Genomic DNA, 24,311 nt, shown 5'->3' with positions numbered 1-24,311 from the left:
TTTCTTTAGATATTTAAATAGATTTGCTCATTTGGTTTTAGCTAAACTGCTGTAGCAGTGGCAGGCARTAACACTCTTAGGGCTACACTACACATGATTAATCTTTGTTCCAGCTGAGAGCATTTATCATCTGGGGGTTACCCTTCCCATTTGACTTTTCTTTCTGTTTTTAGTTTGCCTTTCCTATCTAAGGAGARCAACAAAAATCTGTATGGGTTTTTAACCTAGGGAATGACATTTTTAGCTCTGAGGCCTATGTGTAAATGTAAATTTCCAGCTGTTGGAACAAAGAAATAGCAAATGTGAGGCAGATGTTAATATATTATCCATTGCTGGTAAAAAAAGCAAAAACCAACTTTGAAAAATCCCCCAGCTATGCCAGTAATGAAAGCTTACTCGCTTGGGCATTTACTTGTAGCTGTGCTTACAGAACTAAGATCTAACAAGTTTCTAGCAATCCAGGGAGTCTACACAAATCCTCTGTGTTGCTTCTTCCTCTTCTGATATTAACAGTTCATGGGCAAGAACATACAGCCAATGAAATAATCTCCAGATGTTTCTCCTGCTTAGCAATCTGATGAACACCCAAAGATCATGTACTCCACAATGAAGCCAAGTGGAATCTGGGACAGTTTTGGACAGTCCTATGCTGTCTTTCATGACCACATTCAGCACCAAAAGTTAAACCACGTTTGGTTTCTATCAAGCACCACTTGAACATAAGTTTTCACGCACTTACAAAGGCAGTTTAGGCACAGCCAATGAGTAACCACACCGAGCTCCCTCAGAACTCTGCTTTCCTTTGAATCCACCAGCAGAAAAAAAACATAGCACATCCGTGAATGCAATAAGGTGCCTCTTGCTGTATCCAGTTTATTTGCTGCTTCTACTATCCTCTGTCACTCAGAAACTTCTGAACTGACCATCCTGGCACAGTGAACACAACTCATGTCATGGAGGAACATGGATATTCAGAGCGTACTTACAAGTTTAGGTTTCCCTCCAGAGAGTCTCCAGCCTTTGTTTAGCTCTTACCATAGCTCATCTCTTATCATCTTATCKCTCTCATCTGGCATCATCCTCCCCATAGACCTCAGATCCCCATGAAACCTGAAAAGTCCTTCATTCTAACATTAATACAGCAGCAACTTCCCAATGCCTTGTGTCAGGCACATTTGTGTTTGTAATTCCTTTCACACTAGGCAATTCATTAAGGGCTCTGTTTTGATTATCAAAAYGTGTGAACACAATTTTGTATCTCATCTATACAGGGTCACTCTTATGTCAGCTCGTTTCTGACTGTGACAGTCTTTTCCCATCCTAAAGGCAAAACAGTGTTTACATTTGGTTGGTTAAAATATTTACATTACACATTCAAATGATGCATTTTCCCAGTGACAGGGCTCTCCCTGGTATTTCCTCCTGTACCTAGCATGCAGTGGAAATGATTAAGATGAACATTCTGGGTGTCTCTAAACAGGCAGATAAAGGAAAAATGCAGCACAGCTACACCACATTAACATTGTTGGACTTTGTCACATGCACTGCATGAAAGCCTCTCTTTTAGGGCCCCAAAATCAGAAGAGTTCCATGTTTTCTAGTCACAGTATTTAATACAGAGTCTTCATTTATTGACAATTCATTTATTTGGCCACTCAGTGTGTGAGGGAGAGTAAAACATGACAGACAGCGGCCCTGGGAGAGGAGGTAAGAACGGAGCTGTTTGTTGATCACCAGTCTGCGTGTGGATAAAAGCCCTGAGTGCACCCTGTCTCCAGGGGAACAGAGATGATGAGGCTGCTACCCAGACAGAAAAGAGTGGGGAAGGAAAGGTGACACTAAAGCTGGCAGGGGAAGGCCACAAAGTGATGGTGTTTCTGGCAATCAGAAAACACAGTGGGCATTCCTGTTTTAATGTAACACTGCCAAGTTGAACGAAACACTGCGAATGATGCTGCACCAAAAGGTTCTCCAGACACACAGCATGAGCCTTTCCCCAAAGGGGCAGTGGGAGGCTCACAGCAGAAAAACTGAAATTCAACATAATTTAAGACATATCATCATCTACACAGCAAACAGCTGGTCTTGCTCATGTATTTGTTACTACCAAACAAGGAAGGAGAACCATATGCAAGTCTGAAAGGAAATTAGAGACAGAGCCCAGCAACTTCTCACACAGAAACTCTGTAGCAATGCAAAATAAAAATCATAACAAACAACACTTAAAGTGTATTTCTTACCTTATAACATCATCCACACARGTCTTCATACAGGCTCTCCCAAGGAGGAAGCAAAAGCTTCTGGGCTGAAAAGATCATGAAGCACTGGTTAAGACATTACCTCAAAACCCCTGCCTGTGCTTATATYCATCACAAACTCTGCCGCATCTTTTTGTTTACAGAAACATAAACAATAGACTGAAGTCGACYTCACAAGCAAAAGCTATTTATTTTAAATTGACCCGGCCCACTTAGTGTCATATACTCTGGAGGAAATGGGTTATAAAAGTCTCTGTRTAAGTGAGGCATGCAACATCTAGCAAATTAACATTTTGTGGGATTACTTAATGTGTGGGAGATTACTTTAATCCACTTTTTAAAACTAACAGCAAATGAAACTTGCTTGCCAGTTAAAACCCATCAGTAAAGTAACAGGCTCTACACCAGTATAACGCATGTTTTCAAAATAATAAATAACCAATTCTGATCTAACCTAAACCACATTTATCCACATATGTATTTCCTGATATGAGTGCTTTCAGTAAAGCATTCACTGAAAAAATGATAGAAATTGTAATCCTCTTAATTATTCTGTTTTCATGTTTTGGTTTATGCAGACAAGCTCTGATTTGGGATTTCCACGCTTGTTTGTCCCCAACACGCATAAGAAAATAATTGAAAGACAGAGAATCTAATATAGGGTCTCAATTCTTTCCCACGTGGAGGTAATGACCATAAATATCCCTCATTCAATAAGGTGAAAAACTATTAGGCAGGTCTAAATATGCTTACTATTGCTTTAAAATGCCCTTCTTTACTGTAGCAGGTGTTTTGTGTGTCCCTGTGTCCCTGATGCAAAGGGTATCACTACAATGCTGAAGCCCAAATGRCAGGATGTGGAACCCAGCATCATCYGMGCCTGCTGCCCAGCCTAGGGGACTGAGGAGTGGGGACACTGGGAAGCCTCAGTTTCCCTCTCCCTCAGTGAGGAGAGGCAGAGAAAGGCTGCATGGAGGAACAGGCTCCTTGCTGCCCACCTGGTGCCCGAACCAGTCCCACTCCCAAGCAGCCGGAGGGCTGCACAGCGATGAGTGGGGCGGACACTCCCGCAGAAAGGGAACGCCACAAATCCCTGGGCTGAGGGCCAGGGTAAACACAGATTCTGCATTCTGAGCCAGCAGCTWGCAGCCTCAGTTTTAATTCAGCACTTTGAAACGTGATTTCCTTTGGGCATCCTCGGGAATACAGTTTGCAGCGCTCAGCCCTTGGCTGGCCAGCCCACAAAGCCTCGCAGTTTTTGGCAGAGGAACGTCCAGGATGATGGGCAGCGGCTGCCGCTGTCACTAGCAGGATGTTTTCTGGAGTTTCTCCTACAAGGCAACGTGTTTATTCTTTGAAACAGTTGCTCCCTAAAGATTAAAATTGAACAGGAGCACAAAAGCAGCGTGTGTCCTCTGGGGCTGCTGCGTGCCATCGGGCAAACAGGAGGTACAAGCTGTGTTCTCCCGAGTGACACAGAACAAACGGTGCTGCGCTGGCAGAACGGAGTGAAGTTCTTCAGTACACAAAATACACCCTCCGCATTTTAACCTCTTCTTAGAAAACAACTTTCAAACGCCACTTGTGTCATTAAGAGTTCCACCTCTGGAGCTGTGTGGGGGGTCTTCAACACAGCTGAGGCTGTTCACCCCAAAAGCATGACAACCTGGGCACACAAAATGAACGACAGCCACAAGACCATGTTCATTATCATCCACAGATAGCAGAACACACTCCCAAAAACAGACTTAGCAATCATGAACAACAGGCAGCAATACAAACAACAAACACTCTGACAAAAGATATCTTTACTCAGAAACAAAAAAAAAGTAATTTAAAAACCCCTAAAAATAGGATCGAAGTACTAAGAACACATGAGTAATACTGGCACAACAATGTAAAATCTGTTTGGCACAGTCTGTGTCATCACAGTTATTGCAAAGTAATAACTGGAGAAACAAATGCAACAATGATTTTTCTTTCTGCTGAGGTATGTGGAACAAAGGTTAATTTTTTTTTTTTTTTACCACTGTACAGGATGCTTTGTACCCCACAGAGTACCTTGAAGGTGAGAAACTGTCTCTGGTAATAAGAAGTATTTACCTTGCCTAATGGCTATATATCGATGTATTTTTATTAGCAGATTTAATGTTGCACATAAATAGTAAATTTTGGATTAAAAAGTAAGATGGAGACGGAAACTAAATAGTCTTTTCTTCCTCTAATGGGAACACACACAGATTTTCTCATTAATGGCTATGCAAACTAAGCCCACMTAAAGGGGAACAGAGAGACTTCAACAACACCCAGCACGATGCCACTGTGAAGCTTTATTCTCCCAAGGAGTACAGACGACTTCACAACTYTCCTCCCTGTTACATCACTCTTATTTTAATAAACAACCAAACAGCAGCAATCACCATTATCTTATGCTACTCTAAAGATAAAAATATTACCTTTGATTAACAAGGACTCSTCATCCTAGACCCTGTTTGCATTGTGCAGAAGACACCAGGAGAAGCTATTTTAGCTGTGCYCTAAAACTCCCTCGGGGTGTTTCTGCAGCTCTGGGAGCTCCTGTCCCCTGTCCCCTGTCCCGCTCACCGATTCCGTATGCACGGCGCAGATCCCACCTTGTCCGGCTGCCCAGCCGGGCACAGCCTGCGAACAATGCCGCCTCTGTCAGCCCGCCCAGCGAGCGGTGCCACAAAGACACGCTCACCCACAGCCCCGGACTGCTTCCTTTTTTTTGTTCTTCTGCTTCTTCTTGGAGTACAGAGTGATGAGAGCGGACGGGAGAGAAGTGCTCGTGTATTTGTGTCCAGGAGCGAGACGCTGTCAGCGCATCCCCACGGGCATCCCGGTGCCTAGAGGGGAGATGGAATCCGCGCTGGAAAGAGCCCTCCCTGCCTCGCTTCGCACATTTTTGTTTCGGATCCGTGGGTGGTTGCATGAGCAAGCAGCCGGAATAGGGGAGGAGTTAGACAAAACGCAATTTAGGACTTGGAAGCCTTGCCTGCCGTGTCGAGAGCGGGACGAGGAGGCGAAATCGCAGCGCACTGAGACAGCGCCGTGCCCGTCCCACCCTCCTGTGCCACCTGCCTCTCCCGAGTTCCCGGGAAAGCGCCTCTCCCTGCCTGGCCCTGATCCCCGGGACACAGCACAGGCACAGCAGCTGCTCTCGACCCCTCAATAACCACACTCAARAGCCTCTGAGCACGCTGCCTGTTCGCTCCTGCCCCACAGCGTTACCGGTGCAATTTTCCAGGAGGCACGATGCTTCATGATCTTCATGAGCAACTACAGGATGAGACAATAAACGACATCTCAGCAGGTGCTTACAGCTGTCACTAGGCGGAGGAGGCAGCACCACCTAAAATCTCAGTTTTCTGCAAAGCTTTCCTTGGAAATCAGAGGGGGAAAGCTGAAAGCACTTTCAAAATCAGATGTCCATAGTTTTCCTGTTTTGAAAGGACTATCATGTGCATATATTTCATGCAACTTCAGCTTTGTTTTCTTTCTTGTCAGAAAATGAGAAGCAAYCTGGTCTGGCTCAAGATGAGACAGTGATGATCCCTGCTGAAACCAATTAGAATATTACAGTTCAACTCAAATATTCCCAAGCAAAACTCTACAATAGATGTGAGATATTTCACCTTCCTTCACATTAACTCTAGTCMAGACCTTAAAACATTTCAAGCAACAATGTGTTTTCTTCTTGAAGCAAATAGCAAGGGACACACAGAGGTTGGGTGCAGCACAGCTATGAACTCATTCCAGGTCCCTGATGAACCATTGCAGCCTGACAGTACTTTCCCATGCAATTAGTATTAATTGGTGACTTGCTGGCACTCTCCCAAGGGCCCTATCTCACCCTTTTAGCCAGTCCTACCAGTTCAGGCTCGAGATGACGATCAGGGCTGGGCAGCCATCCTGCTGCCCCGCCTCTCAAAGCTCTTTCGTGCTYTTAAATTTTTGGGGACTTCGGCAAGGGTTACCTTGAGTAATGAGCAATCAAAGATATGCCTCTGCCAAATTAACACGTTTAAATTCGTAACATGAGAGCAAAGTAAGAGGGTGACTTCTAGAGGGAATTTATAAGCATATTTTGAAAATACATTGTTTCAAAGCATTTCACTGAGGCTAAACTCCAACTAATTTTGAGGAGAACTGAGCAGCAGTGATCAGTTCAGCACCTGGATAGTAACAGACCAGTTAAACTCTGCATCTTGTACTCAAAATTAAGCTGATAAATGAGAGTAAATGAACAATCATGTCTTCTAATTTTATTCTTTAATAAMAATTCTTAAGGATGCTATTTTCTTTTATCTATTAATAAGATAAAATTTGTCTTAAGCATCTTGTCAAATGGACTTAAGCAGGATCAAGAGTGCTTTACATCAGCAGAGCCGCACAAGTCCACGGCAATAAATAAAATCAGATGTGCTTTGACTGAACATTGTAAACACCAAGAACATTTCAGAGTAGCTCCCAAGGTAAGTATCACAGTATGAATCTCTTTTTKCAGAATTACATAAGTAATCTCAAAACTCCATATACCAGTATTCTTTAAAAACCAGTGCTGAGGTGGTTATTTGGAGTTAAAAGGATGTCAGAAAAGAGAAGTGAGCAGGGGTCAGCCTATACACACCATTCAAGAGCTAGAAAAGGATGCAACATCTAATGGTAAAATATATTAGGAAATGCTTGTGGCCAGAGGCAAGCAGAAATACTTCAACTAAAACAGGTCAACTATGATCAAGAGCAGTGTCCAACAGGCCAGCTTTATTCCTCCTCCCTTTTCTGCTTCTCCTAAGTTCCCAGTCCACACAAAACAGTGATACTCTTCTTGTATCACTTTTGTCTTTTACTGTTCATTATTTAGAAACCACAGTATAACATCAATAGGTGCCCAAAAATGGTGTATTTTGGTTTGGAGGTAGMTAAGTACACTAAAGATGGTTATTTCTCTTGGAAATCTTGAGTCTGGAGTGGAGGAGCCTGCCTGTGCCATCTCACTTCACCTCTAGCATGCCGTACCTTTAGGTTTTACTTAAGGAATCATGTACTTAGTGCACACAAACTCAAATGGAAAAGCCAAAATTCAGTCTTTMCACTGGTCAAAAGATGTAGAGAGATTTATCACTTACATAGAAGTGGTTTATATGACATGGTTTATCTATTTTTTTTCCTTGGAGATCCTTCTCTTTCTGAATCTTTGTGATCCTACTTGATTTTCAGTTTTTAAAGGCCTTACTGTCTTTTTYCCCCCACATCTATGGCAAGTAAAGATCCAGCCATTATGTGTCAGGGCCACATGAAAAATGAATACTTTTGAGACTATTCTCATGATTATTTTTGAAGCACAGAAGAAAACGTCCCTTTCACTGGTGCAATTTCTCAGCAATTCCATTAACTTCCAGTATCTTTGGATGTACACCATCCATCTGAGATACCCCTCACCTCTATCTCACACATCCTTAGCTCTCAAAGTTTATAAAACCACAAGGATATTACTCAGGGCAGCTTAGGTGGCAGAGGAGTTCTGTCAGTCAATGGAGGGATGGATTAAGGAACCTGTCGTGGTTTTGCTCTGTCTGGTTTTTGGTGGTGGGGGGATGGGACCAAGAAACGACAAAGATGGCTCCTGTGAGAAAGTTCTGGAAACTTCCTCCTTCTTCTACAGCAAAAGGAGCCCTACCCCCTGTGTTTCAGAGCCAATCCATCATGGCTCTGAGGTTGATGGACAGGCTGCCCATCAGGCCTGGGCCAATTGCACAGGTTGGTTACACCTCTGTGATGACGTATTGTCTTGTACTTAAGAGGAATTCAAAACAAGATAGAGTGCGGCTGCCAATAGTTTTTAGGTTGTTGGTATCATCCCCTGCACCAGGGGAGGACAGAGGAGGAGGGTGAGGAGATATGAGAAAAAATGGAGACACAAGGTCAAAGGCATGCAGAGAAGACAAGTGCTTTTTGCTTTTTGCTGTGGTGCTCCAACTGGAGAAAACAATCTGCTCTCGAGATGACTGTTCTTCAGTGGGAGACCTGGAGAGAGAGAGAGGGGCCCTGCACTTGAGAGAAACAACAAAGAGGGCTGGACTGATCATAAGCCCAGGAGGAAGAGGTGGCCACCCCCCTCCCCACGTCGGAAGTGAGTTGATGTTTAGAAGAAACATGTTCTGCTGGGAGATTTGAGAGAGTGGCCTTGCTCCCGGAATGAAGCAGTTGGCTTTGGAGGACTGTTTTCCTTTCTCCCACAAGGTAAAGAAAAGAATCCCATGCCACCAGCAGTTACACTCTGGCTGCTCTTGGGATAAGAACCTCCATAGCTTGGAGCTGCATGAGAACTCTTCTCCTATGGTGCTGGACAACAATGGTACAGAGATGGACTGGCCATAAAACTCTCATCCCCTGCCCCCCCTTGGGCACAGGAAGGCAGTGGAGGGGTGTAGGGGGGTGATCTGGGAGAGACAGGCTCCTTGAGGGAATAACAGGTGTCTTAAAATGTCCGTTTTTCTTTTTCTCCTCCTCGTAAATTTTTGTCCCACCGCCTGTCGTTCTTTCCCCCCTCCTTCCTCCCCTGCCCCTTTTGCACAGTAGTATTCTTAGCAGTTTTTAATAATAAATCTATTTTGCATCTTAAGTTTTCCAGCCTGTTTGACCATTCCATGGAGCATGAAAATCTTTCTCTCAAATCCCTTATCTAAAAGCCATAAATCTTGGTGTTATTTGGGCTTTGCAAATCCCCTCTGCCTCTCCTGGGGGTGGGGGGGAATGTCGTGGGTGCTTTGGGATTCGGCCAGGGCTCAAACCACAAGAGAAGCACATAATGGAAGTTTCAAAGAAGATCTTTTCCATAGAATCGTGCATAGAGAAAGGAGCACAGTGAACACACACTGGCAGGCACAGGAAGCTGCCACATGTGTCTTTAGAGGGGTAGAAAAACTATTAGTTTTCTTAGTATGATGCCATTCTGAAAAATCTGGTTTGCTTAAAGGATTTTAAGACACCCACGTTCAGACTCTCACTTTAAATCTACAACTAAGAGAAAGAGGGACACAACATTCAGTTTTCAGAAAACACAAGGCCAAGAGATTCCTTCTCCAGTATGCCAAGACTTATTCACTGCCACTCTGACACCCTGACAGCAAATTCAATCTTTACAAACACAAAGCAAACATCTTCAAGCAAATTATGAACATCTCTGGCCATACAGATAAGACTTACACTTGTAAATTACTTTCCTAAATAGGTGTTATATCAAATCTCCAACTAGTCCACGATTGACGTGTTCAGCCTGCATCAGGTGATAATGAAACCTGAACCCTAGAGATCTTAGCTAAATTTGGATTAGCAGTTGATGAAAACCAATTTGATAACACTATTTATTCTAGACTTCCCTCWATCACAGTTTTCCCAGTCAAACTTGTCACTGCCATTCCTTCTTTCTAAGAGCATTGCTTTCAGTGACAGTTTTATTTGTAGGGTTAGGTAGCATTGGTGCATGCACCTCATCAAGTCCGTCTACTTGTCTGAGATAAATGCTGGATTGCACCAGGTCYTCTCCATCTGTGGGAGACTAAACACAAAATCACAATCAAGCATCACCTTTTGCTCAGGCTGGGGCTCTGTCAGTGCTGGGAGGTGCATCTCTCCTACACATGCTGAAGACAAACACACAACAGACTGCCCCCACTGCTAAGAGGTCTGTGTTTCATTTTGAGCCATTGATCAAACTGAATTATTTCCTTTGGACACAGATCAKTTGGGTCTGTGGTCTGTTCTCTGCTAAAAGCTCTTGAACTCTTGACCAGCTCAGCCCCTGTGGATTTTTAATTTGGCATAACTTGCATGTGTTCAAAGSCCCAACTCAGAGCAGTCAGCTCAAAGCCTGACAAAGATCTGAAATGTAGCAATACAATCTAAGCCTTATATTCTGTACTATAAGAATGCAAATAATTTTCTTAAATAATTTTTATTCTGGAAGTAGATTTGCAAGATTACAGTAATTATGTATTACTACACATCCAGCAAAGTATGTAAGAATAACTGACGTAATTTGCAAATTTATTTCTCACCTGTCTGATTAGCACTGAGAGTGGAACTGAAAGTTTCACCTCATCTGAGGTGAAAGCATTTGAGCATAGCTCTTTGGTTTCCATTTGTAACAACCAGAATTTCCAACTGATTTTTTACCCACAGAATTGATAATTTGGGCTTTTTTTGTCCAGACAAGATCAAATGTATTCAATCCATTACAGTCAAGACTTAATACTTACATATGGTTTCCTAATGTTACTCATTAGGATATGGATGGCTACAAATGTGCTTCCCTGGACTTCAGCTGTCTTTTATTTTTCCCTACAGCTTGCTCATTTTTTTGTTAAAAATGAAGGAAAACACCAAATTACTAAATCTTCATTTTCCACTCTTCCTAATTTTCAAATTTATGCCATTTATAAGGCCCAACTATTCTATGACAAAGAGCATTTGACACCATTTAACAGGACCAAAATCTTGAATGAACAGAGATTTTTCTTTTTTGTTTAATCCTCTCCTGCATCCACCCACTTTTCCTATTTTCTACTCCTTGATAAATTTCAGGTCAAAGACCTTTCTGACTCAAGATGTGCAAATGCTTTCAGATTTGGTTGAAAAATTGTGCAAATTCATTATCCTGTATTGTCATATCTAACCAGGAGAAACTCTACAGAATTATTTGCATATATAGACAAGATCTGATTATCGAAATCAAATTGCTAAACTCTAATGCACAAGGGAATGTAATTTTTTTTTAAATAATGTTAAATATGATTAGAATAAGCTCAAAATAATTRATCAGACTGTTAAGATACTAGTGGGCAGAGGTTCTGGAAATGGAAGTGACCATGCTAATTAGGAAAACAGCCACCAGAAGATATAAATCTACACACGAGGGTTTAATGTTAAGATTATAAGAGACAAAAAATGACATCCTCCTGTCATTTGTTGACAAGCTGTGATAGAGAGAAGCTTTGTCACTTCTTCATCACCATCCACAACTGCTCTGCATCTTGCCTCCAATGGCTGACTTGCATTTCTGAGTCCTGATCCTGTCAGACCTCTCTGAGTTATCCCAGTTTTGCTGCCATGAGGGGTGGCATAAGCATTCCAGGGGGTGGCACAGCAAAAGCATTCCAGATAAAACTGTTTGTGCTCAGGAAATTGCATTATATGAAAAGTAATTGTTAAAATGTGATTTTCTCCATACAAACATTTGCACAAACTATRTAAGTCCTCTTTCCACAGCCACTGCCCTGGAGAAACTGTGTAAGCATATTTAAGTACTGCAGCAGTGATAAAGGTGTCTATAGCCCTTATTTAGTCATAAAATAAGGAATATGCAGAAAAACCCCCACAAAAAAAACCCCACACTTATAGAAACGTTTGTTTATCCACAGTGAATTGAGATAGTGTTTAATACCCAAAGTTTAATTTCAGAAAAAACAGGATGGGATGTAGACTGTCAGCTAACAGTTCTTAGTCTCTTTGACTGACTCTCTCGCTGTATCTTTCACAGTGAAAACTGGTTTAAAAATCAGGAAAAACAAGATGAACAACCTTAGACCCATTCCWAACAAAAAGCTGGTTAATTACATCAAACATTTCWTAATGCAACTAATGSCCYTTGTGCTGTCCTCCTAAGTACCCAYAGGACAGAAYAGTRAGCTGGCTGTACCTGCTTCATGTGAGACTAGACTGAAATCTATCAGTATTGCCCAAAGTTTGACCTGCGTTTCTGGTATAAAAGAGAAAAAATCCTAAAGGATCTGCAGGCTCTTCAAATTCACACAACTTCTGAAGGAGGTGGGCAACAGATCAGTAAGAGATGGTGTTTCTACCTTCTTTCTGCCATTGTTGTTGTGGGATTTTATGCTTTTTGTCTGGACTCCACACTACCTGTGAGAGATCAGACCTGGTTTTTTATCTAACATTGTCCTTTGATACTTTGCTGTCCCTTTGGAGATGCCTGTCATGGATGGACAAAATGAACTGGAGAAGACAGCAAACAGAATTGCTGATGCCAATTCACTGAACTGGGAGAGATGCTAGCATAAAACCCTAAATCCCAGAAATGGGATTTGCTTAATCAAGCAAGCTTTGCCAGAAGATGTAATCACACACCGCAGAAGATTACATTAGCCTTTTAGAAAAAAACCCACACTTAACCAACTCCTGAAATTCTGCTTCRGTATTTGCATTGCATCCATGTAAATTGTATGGGCTTCAGCATGTGTTTTCTCCCACACCAAAGCAGCCAGATGGACAGACARGGATGTGAGAAAAATATTTTCTGCTAAGCCTGAGGGGAGATGAACAAGAAAAGAAGCCCCCCTGTGCTTCTCCCCAAGTCCGGCGCATACATCCCACCCCCCACATCGCGAGCCTGGTTTTCACAGAGCTCCCTTCCCCTGACTGTGGACAAAGCAGTGTCCTGGCAGGCACTGGGCAGAACTCCTCAGCACCTCTGCCACAGCCAGGAATGCACCTGGAGTGCTCTGTGCTGTGTCAGAATGGAAAAAAGTCTGGGGGTCCCAACCTTCACTGCCCTGCCACCCTGCAAGGCCCTGGGAAGAGGGTCACCCTGTGGCATAGCCATCAGCTAYTGCAACACAGAAGGTGGCCTTGTTTAAACAGCTTTTGTTCCACTAAAATTMATCCACACGAGTCTGCTTCCTTCCTAACAGTTGTTAATGGATTTCATTACAGTTTTCCTCCCTTTTCATGTACATTCCTCCCTCCACAAAGAAGGCATGGGAGCAGCTGCAGCCAGCTGTGAGCTTCCCCACTGGGGCCTGGCTGCAGCCTCTGAGACACCAGTGACAGTCCCGTGGTGACAGACAGCATCTTAACTGCACACAAGATTGCTTGCTGCTGCCATGGGAATCTGGGCAGCAAAGCACTGCTCACATTCCAGGCAGGGACAAGATGAGTGTGCCTTACACACTGCAAGGAGGGGAAGCACTTCATCTGAATTCAGTGGGGCAGAAGAAACAAATCCATCATRTAGAATGTTTAGGAAAGCCTCACCTCCTCTGAAGTGTTTCAGGAATAATGTTCAACAAATGGTAAYTGCAACCTTCCCATCTCTGCTTTTACTAACTGAGGAAGGGAAAGACAAAACACTCATTCTCTTTTTCCATCACTTTTAAAATCCAATTTTCAGGTGGCTGTTAGCATCCTCTCTGTATTAGATACCAGAATTCACCATGAGTCAACGCCTGAATATCTTAGCTTGGACAAATTTCCTAGAAACATCAGCCTGGAAAGCATGCCCTGGGAAACAAATCACTATTTCCTGATGCGGGAAGTATCTCAGCCAAGAATCTCAATAGGGCCAACTAATGTGGATCTCTTCAGTGTTTTACTTTCCTAATTTTATAGAACACAGAGAAAGAACACTCAAATAAGGGTATTTCACATGTGCACATCTGGTACTTCACATGTGCAGCCACTTCAAAWCTAAAACCCAGACATTAAGAATGTGAAATACCAGACAGATACAGATGTTCTTCAAGTGATCCTATTAGGACAGAGTTGTAACTCTTGCAGACACATTTTCAAAAATTACAGGTCTTGTACACACAGAGAAATCTCCTTGCCTCTTTTCATCAAGCAGCTTTTTACTGTTTGTTTAGTTTTTTGTTTTTTGTTTTTTTAAGTTCAGTCTTTCAATTAATTCCAAATCCCGATAAAACAAAATTTATTTTGCTTGGTCATAAGGTCATAAAACACAAGAAGAGCTTAATGCAAAAAATGTGAATAAGTCAGGCAGCCATTTAGATATTTGCTCATTTTAAGAGGGGACATTCTTTGCATTAATTTAATGTTGTCAAGTAAGGATGGAAGGCATCAAATGCTTTGGCTTTTATGTTGCTCCTTACTTATAAAATAATAATTGCCAGTAACTCCTTTTAAAGCACACCAAAAAACAACAACAACAAAAAAAAAGACCATGCTATTTGGGGGTTTTATAACAATATTTAACAAAGGGGAGAGCATAAAAGGGTAAGGGCCTGAAGTCTTGCCTCCAGGCAAAGTATATATTCACCACCCACTATAAACTATGTGCAAAACCAAGGTCTGCTGTTACCTGTGACCTTCCTTCTCCAAATTCTGCTCCGTGCTCCTGTTCCTCAGCCGCCCCTTTCCTGCAGCTGCCTCCCTGTCCTTCCCCTGCCTCTGCTCTGACAGCGTTAGCAGTGCCTCTCACAGCACTGGTGATTGCCTACTTGATCCGTCACTGAATCAACACAACACAAATCCCCACGCACACCAAAGCACTGCTACATTAATGTTTCATCTATGCTGCAAGAACATCTTTTAAACTGCCCAGAAAATTGTTTTAGAAGACCGTGGTTTGGTTCTTGCAGAACTCTAGCGAGGAAGAGGTTAAAAGAAATGGGAAAAATCACAGCAAATTATCTGAAATACTGTATTCCCATCATGTTTGCCACTTTCAATCCTATTTTTCCTATATAAACCCTTATGCAATTGCTGTTTAAATCATTAGGAAGGCGCTGGCTTTCTGCAGGTGGAAAAGGCCAGAACCTGATCCTGTGTTGAGGAGCAACACCTCTTCACCCACTGTGAGCCTGCAGTGCTGTGTCARTCCTTTATTTCTCCAGACACACAGTGCTTGGGAAGAAGCTTTTACAGGAATTGTTTTAAATACATTCTGTCCCATGCAAGTATGCAGCCAAAAAATTTAAACCCTGCTCTTGACATAGTCTTTTTCAATACAGATGGGAGTTCATAGGAGCCATTTGTCTTTCACATTTCTGTTTTCATCTTTATAATTTCCATTTGCTCAAGACCCCTTGTCACATCTCATTTTAGTGCTATTCCTAAAAGAGTTACAGAGATGATTATTTGAACTCAGCATCATCCTCCTATCCTCTCTTTGCCTTAACGTAAAAAAGACAAAAGAARCAGCCCTACCACTCCACTTCTCACTAATAGTATCTGAAAGGCGGATAAATGTGTGAAAACAAACCAGAGCTGCACACGTGCACGGAGACCCCATCTTCTGTGCCTTCCTGACTCGGCAGGAAACTTGAGACACTCTCTAATGGTGACAACGAGCAAGGATGCTTGCTTTGCAAACAATTTCCTTAAAAAAAAAGCCTTGCAAGGCTACTATTTTGTAGTGTTAAAGTTTCTGTCTCTTAAACACTCAATTCTCTGCTGAATGCAGATAATGTTAAGTAAAGCACCGGAAAATGAAGTGGCTTAAGATTATACACAGTCAGTTGGGCTTTCTGTAAAGAAACACTACACAGACCCTTTACAGCCAGTGAAGCTGAGCTTCTAGAAGCCAAAAGAAGCAGCGTGGAGTAGGTGAAGGCTTGTGTCAAAGGACAGCAAACAGGCATGACCCCAGACAATGGGTCTGCATTGCAACCGCACTAATACCCTCATTGCATAAAAGGGCAGGAGCAACAAATAGGAATTAAAGGGAAGATTAATTCCCAGTGGGTTTTACAGCTAAGAGGCATATTATTGGGGCAGCAACACCAGCCAGGAAGTTTTGATCCCAATAGTTAGGTTGGTAAGCACTCCAAACTGGATCTTGACTCTGCGACATCACAAGCAGGACACCCCGTGAACGCTACAGATGAGGAGGCTTCGGAGGGCTGAATTACGGAAAACATAATAAATAGACCATGCCTTGTTCAAATAACCTTATTCATGGCTTTAGTTTTTGAAAGGAACAAAAATAAAAACAAAGAAATTACACTAGCAATGCTTGCAATCGCTGTCAAGAAATGGAATCGATCATATAAGCTGAAAAATTATAAATACAAAAAGTTTAGGAATGTAGATAGAACTAGGTGAAATCAGAGCAAAAATGTGCCTTGCAAAAAAGCTATGAAGAGAAAAATGAAAGCTATGAAAGGCAAAAATACTGGAACAGCCAAATTAAAAAAAAAAAATAAATAATTAAGTTCAAAGTAAAACTACTTGTCCTTAGCTACAGACATGAAAATACATACACCTAGAAGAAGGAAAATAAAGCAAAATGTATTTAACAAAAAATGTAACTATGCTTAAAATAAAGCCATATTAAATTCTGTGCAAGTTGTGAAAGACTCTTTGCCTTTTTTTTTTTTTTTTTTTTTTTTTTGTGTCAAATAGTAGAGCTCACCATCTGTTTGTGGACAGCACACAACAAGAGTCCTGAAGCCCTGAAAAAATCTGTACCGGAAACCCCCATACTCCCTCTGGTACCCCACAGCACAGCCRCACCAAGTTCAGCACTCCWTACGTCACTGGAAGTGTTTCCAAGCAAACGGAGCAGCTCCACGTGGAGAGCTGTGGGATCCCGAAAGAGCTCGCGTCTCCACCARCATCGAGCTCCTCACAAACCCCAGAATCCATGGAACACATCCTTTAATTTGGGCACTAAGCTCACCTAGGGGCTTARCACAACCATCCACACTGTTCTGCAGCAATGGATGTCCCCCAGGTGTGACACATGGCGTGGTGTCCCATGGACAGGCCACCATCCCCCAGCCAGCCTCGGGGGGTTTGCTGCAGGGGAAAAGCCAGGACACACAGAAAAACTGAGACAAAAGTTCTTTCCTCATTCTGCCCTGTGTAAGGATCTGAATCTTCAGCTTTTGTGGCAAATCATCACCTTTCAATTTTTAATCGTCTCCACTCTGAGCACTGCTACTGTGAGCACTCCCAGGCTRAGGAGACTGCCACCACATCAATATTCATCAAGGAGATCCTGAAGAAAGTTCATTTATTTTTCAGAATTATTACAGTTAATTGGAAACATCTGCTGCAACTATCTGTATGCCAGAAGCATCCCAATCTACTAGGCAGTCTCTGCAGGAATACCCACTCTGTCCTTTTTGGATTGGTTTTGCCAACGGCATCTTTATTGTCAAAGAAAAGACACCATAAGACTAATCGGCCAAATGCAGAGTTTAAATTGTCTCTGCTCATTTTCACACAAAGTGGTAACATATGTTGTGCTGTCACAGCTGTGAAAGATATTTTCATTTCCATGTTGGCTTTTAACTGCTTTCTTGTGGTGAACCAGGTCAAAAAGTTTTGGGAACAGTGCTCCCCTTGGACAACCAGTAGCATCCTTAACCTAACAGAGTGCTGCAGTGAGAATATCCAAGCACAAGCCATCAACATTTTACATTTCCATTGAGATTAATGTCTATATATTAAAGTAAGTACATTATTTAATGTAATGTGAATGTTAAATATTTGTTGAAGTATTTATGGGAATAAAAGATAACTATTTGAATGTCCAGTGGAAAAACATTCCCATGGGGACAGAATACAGCCTAACTATGAAGTATTTTGAATTCCAATAAATATTCACTGAGACCTAGTGAAAATCTGGGCTGGAATTTACAAACATAGAATTTCTAAACAGGTTGTCAATCATAATGAAAAATGCATGTGCAGACTGGACTTCCTAAGTATTATTAGCCTTCTGTCTGACTCTGTAGTAATTTTCTTTTTAATAGGCTGAAATGTGAGGCATGATCATTTTTAGTAAAAAGATTCTGTCCAAATTGTGAATGATTAATGAAAATCACCACGTCAAYCTTCTTTTCTAAGGAAAAAGATGAACAAGACATTCATATTAAGGAGTGAAGCATGCTTGTATCTCTGATGAAAAGAGACAAATGTTTATACCATAGACCTTGTCCATAAAGGCTGGAGACTTACTGGCAGCATGATGGAAATACTTGYTAAAAAGGTAAGGAGTAATAACTCAGAACCTCCAAACACATCTTTGAAGCAGATGCTCTTCCTTGAGATGCCAGACTAGGAAACTGAACTCGGGGAGAGAAAAAAAAAAAAAAAAAAAAAAAAAAAAAAAAGCTTGAGCTTTTGAGCCAGATTTTTTAAAAAATTAAATTACTATGGATAAAATTTTTACACAGATGGTCACTATGAATTCTCATCCCAAACCAGATTAGAAATAGATTTTCTTTTTACATGAAGAGCAGAAATCAATCTTCTTTAATATAATCTTCTTAGGTCCTTGCCTACCCCAAGGGTAAGAAGAGCCACGAATTTATTGTTTAACAGTGTGGGAATGTACAGTTGTTTGTTGGCACCATTAAGAAGCTTCAGATCATRGTGAAAGAACTTGCACACATCAACAGTCAGGAAAAATGAACTGTGAAAAGCAAGACGACCATGTAATGTCTGRACACATATTTTCATTTGGCAGAATTGTGATGCTGATAGTAACAATGCAAAAATAATAGRGCCCCTGACTGAAAGAGCAAGTATTCCCTCATTGCCTAGAACRGAATAGTTCCCACACTATATTGTAACTGCAGCAATAATTAGGATGTGAACTTCTGGTCCAGTTTTCTTACTTTTGTGTAATGAGATTATGAGGACCTTCATCACTTCATCTCATGAGTTTGAACAAACTGGTTTGTATTTTTTTCTGCCTTCCTCAAGAAGAGGCAATAATAAGGCAGACAGTGATTATCAGTGAATATTAAGAGACATTAAGTGAAAAAACCCACGAACCTCAGAGTTCAGGTTAAAGTTCGATGCCAGTTAGGAAGTATTCTTGAATTCCCATGATRCTGCTATATAAAAATAATACAACTGCTCTACAATTTTAAGGCATAATCAAGTAGAAAATTATAGAGTGAAGTGTATGGTCCCTGAGCACATTTATAGGTTTTTAAGCCATGAAAAATAAAATCCTTTCACTCATTTGGACCRTGAAGCAGATTTTTCTCAGAGAAGCACTGGGTTTGGTGGACACAGCTTCCTCTGTCCCCTTGGGGAAAGYCCTGATCAAATTTTTCTGGACTGACTGCAGAAATGCAGAAGCTGTACTCACAGGGAAGTGGGAGATGTGCCATTTCTGTTGGTATTAAACAGAACTAGATGACGGAAAGAAAATCACACATTCTCGTCTGTAGCATCAAGTCACTCTCGATTCTCATGTTTGCTGGCTTGCCATGCTGCACGTCTGACACAAAAGACAATCTCACTCCCAAGCACAGTAAATCAGCAAGTAAAAKTCTTGGAATAACAACACTGAAATCTGTCCAATGCTTTCCTAAAAATGCATATTAAATCTGCTTCAGCCATGGAAACTTGATTAATGTGTTCAATATATCTGGAAGAAATAATCATTCATGTCAGGGGTAAACAATGTAAGCATGGAAACTGGGTGAAATATTAAAAGGAAAAAAAATATAAAAAGAAGCAGATGCTTTAGGATACAATCCCACTACTGATAACCATTGTGGTGGCTAATCCGAAAAGCAAGCTTTATGTGTCTTAAGTGGAGTAAACTGTCATCTCTACTCATTCCCTATGTGATAGTTAAGGCAAAATGAGCATTAGCATATGAATAAATGAAACTAATGGCTGGATTTTCTGTGAAATCTTAAATTCTGCTTTTTCAAGATTAAGGAGAACAGAAATAGTGACATATGCTTTCTCCTGAAATCCACAGAGCCCAACAAACCTCAAAGGACCATGTGCAAGGGGGGAGGATGAGCAGTGACAAGWGCAGGGAAGAGGCAGCACCTGCTCTGAGCCAACCAAGCACCACAAGCTCCARCTGCAGGCTGACCCTGGGCCCAGCAAAGCACCCTCCACACCTCACACTCCACCTCCTCAATGCCCCAASGTCCCCTCCCAATGACAGAGAAGCYAGGCTTTGCTCAGAGCATGGTGACASTACCTAAGGGTATTTGTATGTGCCTGCCCTTGGCATCAAATGGTGCTGGAAGGGGGTTCAGAGAGCTCGTACTGACCCACAGTGCGCCTGGCATGGATCAACTCCACCAAACAATCAATTGAAGAGCTCCAGCCTGCCTTTGGAAACTGAAAAAATGTGGGATATGGCACTTACTTCATCATCAAGACACAGCTCTCTCATCTTCCAAGAGCAAAACTTAYGTGCTGTAAAAAAGGGATTTTTCCATTTCCCTGCAGTCAGGCCCATATTTAGGTTGTGCTTACGAGCAGCGATGGCTGATGATCCAAAGAGGAGCAGAAACTCAGCCCATTCCCCCAGCAGCAAAGGGCCTGGGATAGGTGGATGTGACTGCCAGCCATCCCTCCAGGAGTGCAGAGTTTGCTCTCTCTGAGCCGTGCCGTTCCCGCTGTGCTGCAGCTGCGTGCACAGAACACATCATCCTTCCCGCTGCTCGCCCTGCACAGACACACACAGCACTGGGGACTGCTTCCAACACATGCAAGCAGCCAGCAATTTAATTAAAACATCCACACACAGCRAGGCACAAGCACAGCCCATTCCTCAAGAGAAACACCTCAAATAAACACAGGACTACAAGGAAACTCATGAGTTCCTTCTCTGAACTCCATGATGCTCCATTCTAAAGCTGCTCTTTATTTTTACCTCTGCTACATATGGAAAAGGCTGTTAATGAACTTCTGAGATTATCAGGGACTGTTTTTTATTGCTTAGTCTCATTTTACCCATAGAAAAAAGCATGGCTTGCACTTTGCACCATTACATTTCATGCCATATCTATGAGACCAACTCAGAAGAAAACACAATCCTTGTATGAGGCTATGATCCTCTTCTGAAATGTCAGTGATTCTTGAGTCACCTATAAATTCACAAGAATTCTGTCACCTGTCAAATTCATGAGCATACTACTGCTTATTTATGACAATGATAGGAAAATATTAAATGTATTTCATCTCCTTTGAGGAATTAAATTAGCAGATTCCAACACTCCTGTTGTAAGATGAATATTGACATCCCCTGTTTATTCAATCCTCTACATATTTAAATTTCTTCTTGAAATGAATCTTGTTTTTCTCTTACCATACTGATAGATCTTCATGTGGGTACCACATTCAAATTATTTATCAAGACAGAGATGAATCATATCTATTGCTTTTATTTGGCAACAGAATTGAAGAAGATAAAACAGCTACCCTTGGCACAAAAATATTTATCAATAATTTTTTATCCCACTTTCCATTAGTTTCCCTGACTATTATCTTGTTCAGCATTTGTTCTAAAATATTATATACTCTAGAGGTTGGCCTAACAGGCTGTTATTTTCCCAAATCCACTTCCCCTGGCAACATCTCAAAATCKGCAATTTACATTTTATATTTCTCATTCTCATGCCCCAGCAGTTCAATATATTCATTACAAAGTCTGCAATCTCCTGTAACAAAGAATGGTTTTCCAGGGAGAAGAAAAAATTTTTAGAAGTAACATCTGACAACYTCTCACTGCAAGTCTCTGGAAAAGAAATTATAGAATATTGTTTCTCTGCCTTGTCCCTGAAAATGCACTGCTGTTCTTGAAGTTGCACTAGGCTGTTTTTCTCTAATAGATAATATAGGAAACATGGTTCCTTTTAAAGAGACCTCCCAAATCAAACCTAAAATCAAATACCTTCCCAGTAACTTAATTTAACGGGTTAAAAAGGTCAGGAGTCTCTTCACCACCAAAGTACTTGTCCAATTCTCAATAAGAAATTCAATTTCTGTCATCTGGAGCAAACGTGTATCATGCAAATGGCATTCAGAAACTCTACTGCACTTTGAAACTAAACCCACTTTTTGCAGCTGCTGTTTTAAACATCATCAGTCTGGAAATGAAACAAAGCCTTGTCTCACTGACATATTCCTGCATTAATATGAACTCCAACAAATGAGTTTAAGTGGGTTTGGCCACCAACTGTGGAACTCTGCTGTACATTCCACTGTACACCAGCCTACAACCTAATTAACAGCCCTGCAATTATTCCAGATATCTGCTAATATTATGCACAAAGACACAATTAGAAGCGTGTGTGAACACAGATATGTTTGAAAAAAGAGGAGAACAAAAGTGCAGCTCTGACTGATGTCTTTATTAACTCGTTCTCCGTGGCAGTATCATACACTGGGTTAGTGTAAGGTTAATGCATACCCCACACTGTGACCTTTCAGACTGAATTTAATTGCATCCCTACCAAGGATATAGCAAAATGATAAGGTGCACCCTGATTGATTTTCTTCCTTGCAGACCACAAGAGCTCGTTTCAACCAAATCTTGCCATTAAATTTACAGCACAACTGAAAAGGAGTTTAAAATGATATAYACCCTAATCTAATTTCTGAAACTGTTATATCAAAGACACTCCACTCTAAGCTGCAAAATCCCTATTTGCCTCTTCTGTAAACCCTCTACACTGCGTACAGCATTATCCTTCAATTGTTAGCATGCTTAAAATGTGTGTCTAACACTGTCAGAGCCATGCTGTCAAGCGTTAAAGAGCACTTTTAGGCATTCTGCCCCTGTAATMCTTGGGGACTTCAGTAACTACAAGTCAGGGGAAAATCAAAGTAAAGAGAAAAGGCAGGGCATCATGAACCTAAGTGCAGTGTAATCTCATGACAGACATTTCTACTCTACATGCACAACACATTTAGGTTCCACAAGAATTTTACTATCCTTACTTTAGTAAAGCTGGGGTGAATATTTTTGTTAACATAACAGTGCATGGTGAGCTACCTGAACTGGAAAATGTTGTCAGAATATTTTATACACTGTGATTACTGTATAAAATATTATGTGCCTCATTATAGAAGAGTGTATTCAAGACTTAGTTTCTTTTGTTTGATACCAACTTAGATTTTTTGTGAATTTTTCATTATTGTTTAAAATCAATTTTTTGTGATGTTTTCAGATATTCAATASTAAGACTATATTCTGTATTAAAAATACCCAGGGGAAACTTTGAGATATGTGTCTGTTTTAAGCAGTTTTCACTTGCAGTGGATGAAAGTAACAGCCAGTCACGCTGGGATTTTAGAATTTTTTAAGCAGGTGATGGCAGGCATTTTTTGTTACTAGGTAGAGGAGTTTTAGCTCTGGCACTCATTATCATGGTCAGAATGGCTCATCTGCATGAAAGTASTGCAGAGCACAGTGCACAGCTGAACCATCACTTAGACCACTTGCATTTAGAGGAACAGAAACTTGGATGAGCCCCAAATTATGGCAGACCTAATGTCTCATTTGCCAGCAAATCATCTGTATCAGAAATGACTTTAAATGACAATATTAAAATTGAATTTGTCCCGTGTTTAACATGCCCATTAAAAATAAATCCTTCAAYGCCATTCTCTGTGGCTCAGATGCAGGGAGTCAAATGACTGTGGTTGGCCACAGCCCACCACAGCAATATCCCCGAGTCTGATAACCTGCAAATGCTGTGGAGTCAAGSAGGAACCTCCCACTCAAAACCTCTCACCTTTACAGCTGTTCTGTCTTCACGAGTCTCTGATGCACAGTTACTGAGAGCGCTACCATGAGCCTCAGAAAACAAAACCCTGGGGAGATGGGGATAGCCTGGTCCACAAGAGATTTTATCACTTYACCATGACTCAATTTTAATTTCACAGCAAGGCCATACTCAAAGCCATGYTGGAACCTCCTGAAGCCTTCAACCACCCCTCATTTCCCTTGGATGATCCTCAGGAAACAGCACAGGGTAGCAGAAGGATGGGGTGARGCTGGGTGAGTTTCACAGAGCTTTGAGCAAAGTCATTGCTCTAACAAAGCAACCTCCTGAGAGCCCACTGTGAACCCAAAATCCTAATTTATCATGTAATTCATCAGAATGCAAGTGCAGTGTGAACCACCAAGGCAAAGACAGAATTAGCCTCATCACACATGCAGCAGCATATGTCTCTTTCAACATGCACTGCAAAATAGATACTGAATGGAAAACAGATGATTTTAACTCCCTATTCTGTCTACCAGCAAAAAAAAAAAATCTTAAAACCTGCATATCTTCATGTAAATTACTGTATTGMAAAGATAAATATCAAAGTTATGCAAGATGCTAGATAAGTTGAAAGAAAGACTTAAAAGAACAAGGAAGAAATAAAAACACCTACAAAATCTCCAAAGACAGAAAACAAAAAACAGTTTATTTGTGTTCCCAGGAAAGTCCAAAGCCAAATATTAACATTTTCTTCTGGRGGCAACTTTGTGCATATTGAGAGCCAGCT

The 24,311-nt window shown here is 41.4% G+C and overlaps 1 protein-coding gene across 3 annotated transcripts in view; it reads right to left on the bottom strand.

Annotated features, from left to right (window-relative positions):
- The window catches only part of PAG1 (phosphoprotein membrane anchor with glycosphingolipid microdomains 1), a 101,791-nt gene that overhangs the window by 37,114 nt on the left and 40,366 nt on the right, over window positions 1–24,311 (bottom strand). For 2 of the 3 annotated variants that reach the window (XM_057370099.1, XM_057370098.1), the window contains one exon: window positions 2,241–2,305. The gene's annotated coding sequence lies outside the window, so the exon portion shown is untranslated. Of the gene's footprint in view, window positions 1–2,240; window positions 2,306–4,862; window positions 5,209–24,311 lie in introns of those variants that run through there. The other variant, XM_057370100.1, reaches the window with a different exon arrangement.

The sequence above is a fragment of the Malurus melanocephalus genome, unplaced genomic scaffold (genome assembly GCF_030028575.1).
Source record: "Malurus melanocephalus ecotype Western Australia unplaced genomic scaffold, MMel_1.1 scaffold_119, whole genome shotgun sequence".
Taxonomy (NCBI): domain Eukaryota; kingdom Metazoa; phylum Chordata; class Aves; order Passeriformes; family Maluridae; genus Malurus; species Malurus melanocephalus.
Note: the sequence above shows the minus strand (reverse complement) of the source record. Positions and strands in the feature narration are given on the sequence as shown.